Below are 6,133 nucleotides of genomic sequence, written 5' to 3'. Positions count from 1 at the left end.
TCCTCCTCCTCCTCTGCTATCTTCCTCTTCCTCCGCGGACTGAGGGATCCATAATTAAAGGTGATCCCTGCGCTGATGTTTACCGGAGGAGGGGAGGGAGGCGGCGTCTGGGCACGCTTGGAAGAAGAAGGAGCGGCCGTCTTCTTCTTCACCGCGACCTTCACCGGCTCCTTCGCCGTCGCGGCCCTCATGTGGGCCCGGGACCCCTCCAAGGTCAGCTGTGGTTGCGCAGACCTGCGGGGCCGGACCGGCTCGCCGGAACTGGCCCGCCACAAGACTCGCCCCCTCACCGTAGGTGGCGTCGGGTCTGCGGTCTCGGCCTCCTCCGACGACGACTCGTCGGTCACATCCTCAACCAGAGGAGCCTCGGTGCCGGCGCTACTGGGAAGTATGTGTTTGTGGTAGGGACACTTGGCTAGAGAGGTATATCGACCGGTGTGTGCAGGAAAGAAGGAGCCGGGGGGGCTACACACTATGATGCCCAAATAATTAAGCTACAGTAATCCTCTTTTAAGGGTGACATGTCATCACATTGCTGTTGCTAATCCTCGCTTGATCCAAATCTTAATTCAATTCAAATTCAAATTAAAGTCCAAAATTCAAATTTCTCAAACATGCAAAATAAATTGTTCAAAGTGTGGCAAATATTCCATAACTAATTATGGTGGTGACCCAACACTTTCATAAAGTTTTTAAATGCCCTTTGAGAATAAAACAGTGGCTAAAGGCAATTATATAAATGCTTTTTTAATTTATAAAAAACTCTAAACTAATTTATTTTTGCCAGGTTATTTTGTGGAAGTGGCATAAATACTAATACTAACTTATAAAATACTTTTGTATTTTAACTAAACTAAAATATTGTGGAAATTAAATAAAACTATGAAAAGAAAATAAATAAAAACAAAACAAAACACAAACAGAAAATAAAATAAAAAGGAAATCTCCCCTGGGCCACTTGGCCCAGTCGGCCGAAGCAACTCCTCCCACGAGGCTGGCCCACTGCACCCCCGTTCTCCCCCTCCTCTGTTCACAGAGGAGCCGTGGACAACACCGATGGCCGCCACGGCACCGGCCATCGCCGTGGCGAGCATCCGGCGACTACCCCGGCGACCTCGGCGCCTATAAGACCTACACCGTCGCCGCCCTCGCGCCACTGAACCCTAACCCCATTTCCCTCGCGCCCCCTCTCCCTCTACCACTCGCGCCCGACGCCGCTGCCGTCACCGCGTCGTCGTCGTCGCCGCGCACCGGTGCCTCCCCAAGCTTCACGTCGACATCCAAGAGGTCCGCCGCGGCTGGCTTCGTCCATCCCGATGACCAGATCGAGCTGGGACGCCCTCGAACCGTCGCCACCAACTGTCTTCTCCGCCACGGTCGTCGCCGCCTCTCCGCTGGATTCGCCGCCTACGAGCCTCCCCTGAGCCCGCTGCCCTCCCCTACAGATTCGCCGTGAGCTCCTCCTCCGAATCCCCCTCATCCCGGTCTCGATCCGTCGCCGTAGTCTCCAGTACGAACCGGCGGCCACCATGGCCGAAGCTCAGCATACGCGTACGCGCCCTTGCTTGGCTCTACGCTCGTGCGACTCCTGTGTGCTCCTTCTGCGGGCCGCACCCCGCGCCCGCCCGCGGCCACTGAGGCTGCCTCCTCCTGCTGCCGCTGCCCCGCGCGCCCGCCTACAACCACCTCCGCCCGCCCGCGCCTGGCCTCGCTGCTGCCGCGTCCTGCTAATGCGCCGCTGCTGCTGCTACGACTCCTTCTTCTGCTGCTGCTCCCCTCGTATGCGCGCACCCGCAGCCGTCGATTGCTGTCGCTACTTGTTGCTGTCCTGTGCTGCGCACTGCTGCTGTTGCCCTTGCGCTGCTCCTCCTCATGTCGCGGCTGCTTGGCTATTGCCACTTGCTGCTGCTGGTACTTGGCCATGGCCGCCAACGCCCCATGTGTGTGCTTGTGCTTGAGCACAGCCACACAATGGCTGGCTAGTGCCACTCCTCTATGGGGCCGGGCCTAATTAGATTAGGCCTAAACACCCCCCTAATAATCCCCTCTGACTATTAGGCCACCACTGACTAATTAGCTAGCTTAAAAATATATAATCTGTTACTTAAAAACCTAGTCACTGACGTGCGGGTCCCAGTCCCATTTAGTCAAGAGTCTAATAAAATTACTAGATACAACTACTCTCCATGACACGCGGGACCCACTGCACTATTCACCTTTGACAAGTCAGATGTTGACTGGGTCAACTCAGTCAACATGCCCCACATGTCAGCCTTTGCAGACCCTGCTGTGTACACTTCAGTGTGTGCACATAGCATTTGACTAATAATTTGGAATTAATAATAATTCCAAAATTTCAGAAAATATTTTAAAACTTTAAAAATTAATATAAAATAATCCGTAACTCGGATGGAAAAACTTTGTACATGAAAGTTGCTCAGAACGACGAGACGAATCTGAAAACGCAGCCCGTTTGTCAGGCACACGTCCCTAGCATAGCGAACATGCAACTTTCCCTCTCCGGTCCGTTTGTCCGAAAACGTGTATTCCCGGATGTTTTCCTCCTTCGCCGGTATCACTTATCCCTGCGTTAGGTCACCTCTAGCACCGCGTATTGCCATGTTATGCTTTGTGATGCTTTGATTGCTCTATTATTTATTGTGTTCCCCTCCGTTACTTCTTTCCGGTAGACCCCGAGACCGATGTCGGTACCCCTGTGATCGACTACATCGACGTCGAACCCTTATTGCCAGAGCAACCAGGCAAGCCCCCCCCCCCTTGATCACTAGATATCGCCTACTCTTCTCTCTACTGCTTGCAGAGTAGTGTAGCATGTTACCGCTTTTCGTTAATCCTATTCTGATGCATAGCCTGTCATTGTTGCTACAACTATTGATACCTTACCTGCAATCCTAAATGCTTAGTATATGATGCTAGATTATCATCAGTGGCCCTACATTCTTGTCTGTCTGCCATGCTATACTATTGGGCCGTGATCACTTGGGAGGTGGTCACGGGTATATACTTATATACATAATATATGATACTTGTGGTGACTAAAGACGGGTCGGCTCGTAGGAGTACCCGCAAGTGATTCACGGATTGGGTCCGAAAGGACGTTTGTCCCGACGGCTCTCTGAGTGGATCTTTGTGGCGAAGCGACAGGGTAGGTTGAGACCACCTAGGAGAGAGGTGGGCCTGGCCCTGGTCGGCGTTCGCGGTTATTTCAAGATAACACATTTAACGAGATCTTGGTATTTGATCTGAGTTCGGCCACTGGCCTATACGCACTAACCATCTACGTGGGGACAGTTATGGGCACTCGACGTCGTGGTATCAGCCGAAGCCTTCGTGACGTCAGCGACTGAGCGGCGCGCGCCGGGTTGGACTGGAACGCCTGCTCTTGTATAAGGGAGGCTAGGTCTGCTCGCCGGCCGCGTACGCAACGTGCGGGTGTGCAATGTGCGATGGGCCCAGACCCCTGCGCCATAGGATTTAGACCGGCGTGCTGACCTCTCTGTTGTGCCTAGGTAGGGATGCGACGTGTTGATCTTCCGAGGCCGGGCATGACCCAGGAAAGTGTGTCCAGCCAAATGGGATCGAGCGTGTTGGGTTATGTGGTGCACCCCTGCAGGGAAGTTAATCTATTCGGATCTTCGATAACAGGACGATTTGGAGTTGTACCTTGACCTTATGACAATTAGAACCGGATACTTAATAAAACACACCCTTCCAATTGCCAGATACAACCGGTGATCGCTCTCTCACAGGGCGACGAACGGAGGATCATCGGTTAGGATTATGCTACACAATGCTACTTGGTGAACTTACCTTCTACTCTCTTCTTCTGCTGCAAGATGGAGGTTACCAGAAGCATAGTCTTCGATAGGACTACCTATCCCCCTCTTATTCCGGCTTTCTGCAGTTCAGTCCACATATGATACCCTTATTCCATTTGATACCAATGCATACATATGTAGTGTAGCTCCTTGCTTGCGAGTACTTTGGATGAGTACTCACGGTTGCTTTGCTCCCTCTTTTCCCCCTTTCTATACCTGTTTGCTGCGACCAGACGATGGAGCCCTGGAGCCAGACGCCACCGTTGACGACGACTCCTACTACTCTAGAGGGGCCTACTACTACGTGCAGGCCATTGACGACGACCAGGAGTAGTTTAGGAGGATCCCAGGAGGAGGCCTGCGCCTCTTTCGATCTGTATCCCAGTTTGTGCTAGCCTTCTTAAGGCAAACTTGTTTAACTTATGTCTGTACTCAGATATTGTTGCTTCCGCTGACTCATCTATGATCGAGCTCTTGTATTCGAGCCCTCGAGGCCCCTGGCTTGTAATATGATGCTTGTATGACTTATTTTATTTGTAGAGTTGTGTTGTGATATCTTCCCGTGAGTCCCTGATCTTGATCGTACATATTTGCGTGTATGATTAGTATACAGTCAAATCGGGGGCGTCACACACACCGTGGGTGAACGACCTAAAGAGAAATAACGAACGTGCACGATGGAGGGGACGCTGAGGGAGGGTGAGAGGGGGGTGGGTGTGTGCATGCACGATAGAAAGTTAGCGCTAGATACCTACAAAGGGAAGAGGATCGTGAAGGTGTAAAAGATGAACAAAGGTCGTAATTCATTATAAAAAAGTGGATACAGATACTTGAAGAAGATATCATAATGTAGAACATTGATTATAATTTGGGCTAATGTGTGGCTTTTGCAGCTCAGGGCTAAATACTTGTCATAATATAGGGGGCGGGGCACTATACTTTGTGTGATAAACATGGTGTATGTATGGAACATGGTTTAGATTATGAATATATAGTTAGTACATCAGATGTACTATTAATTGGAACCAACATCAAGTGTATTCAAAAAATTGAATTCGAATTCCTATAGTACACATAGTTCATATCTATCTCTATAGTAATCATGTGGTGTGTTAAGGTAATACACGAATGATGGTTGAAGTTGGCAACAATCATGATTGTAGATTCTTATTGAAATAAAGAAACGAATTCAAATTTAGTTTGAATTCCAGCGGTAGTATAGACATTTGGAATGCACTAAAATGTTGGTATGAGTAGGTTACATGCATTATACAGCCAGCGAAAAAATTTAATTGGACATAACATGGATTCATACTCCCTCCTTCCATCTATATAGGGCCTAATGCGTTTTTTAAGACCGCCTTTGACTATTGACAAGATTAATAGTACATGACATGCACAATGTGAAAATTATATCATTGAAAGCTCCTTTCACACATGAATTTAACGGTGTGCTTTGTCTAAGTTGCATGTCATATGTTATTGCTCTAGTATTTGGTCAAAGTTAGCCTCGAAAAATGCATTAGGCCCTATATAGATGGAAGGAGAGAGTAGCTCTGAATAGCATTTGTATAGTAAAACGGGACAAGACTCTCTCTTTGTGTGGCGTGAATAGTTTTATTTTTTCGTTGAGGGAAGTGTGAATTGATTTGGTACGTACAAGTACAATATTACATGTTAGGCTTGTCCCTAAAATTCAACCCGCGCCTTGTTATATCCCGAAAATTCAGATATCGTGCTCCCAAAACTGGCGCCTTCACAACCCACGCCTTGCTATCCCGAAATTAGAACACGCGCGAAAACTCCCTCCAGCTACCAAATCCCGACATGCAAAATCCCCCTTCTAACCTTGAGCTGAAAGGGCCGCTAGTTCAAATCGGTGGGGGTAGTTTTGTAACACACTCTACATTTTGGACAAGCGCATCCCTAAGTCATGGTTCCCCTCCCATCGCCTCCTTTTCGCCATTCGAAATCCCAGGCCGCCATAACCTCACTGCTCTAGCCGCGAAACCCCACCCTCCTCCGTCCGCCACCTCACCGCTGCCCAGCCGAAGCCTCTTGCCCGATGACATCGTCCACCACAACAACTCGACGTCCCTCGTCCACCTCCCCGGATGAGGATCCGTCGTCCATCTCGTCATCCCGCCGGTTCAGCCGCCCCATCCTCCACCTCCAAGGATCTGCTCCGATGATTGCCTCGTCTATCGCGGCTGCTCCATCCCCACAACTAAGCCTTAACTTGCCCCACCAGAACCACAACATCCTCACCGATGCTACCTCTTGAGCATGTGTTG

At 49.8% G+C, this 6,133-nt stretch overlaps 1 long non-coding RNA gene across 1 annotated transcript; it reads left to right on the top strand.

Moving 5' to 3' along the window:
* Positions 1–1,043: 1,043 nt before the first annotated feature.
* LOC147971439 (uncharacterized) lies at positions 1,044–4,394 on the top strand. The gene is made up of 2 exons (XR_015603311.1): positions 1,044–1,452; positions 4,073–4,394. It is a non-coding gene; the product is annotated as an uncharacterized LOC147971439 (long non-coding RNA).
* Positions 4,395–6,133: the final 1,739 nt, after the last annotated feature.

Source organism: Triticum urartu, chromosome 5A, assembly GCF_056163025.1.
Source record: "Triticum urartu cultivar PI428250 chromosome 5A, HENAU_Tu73, whole genome shotgun sequence".
Lineage (NCBI taxonomy): Eukaryota > Viridiplantae > Streptophyta > Magnoliopsida > Poales > Poaceae > Triticum > Triticum urartu.
This window is presented reverse-complemented; position numbering and strand designations above follow the sequence as displayed.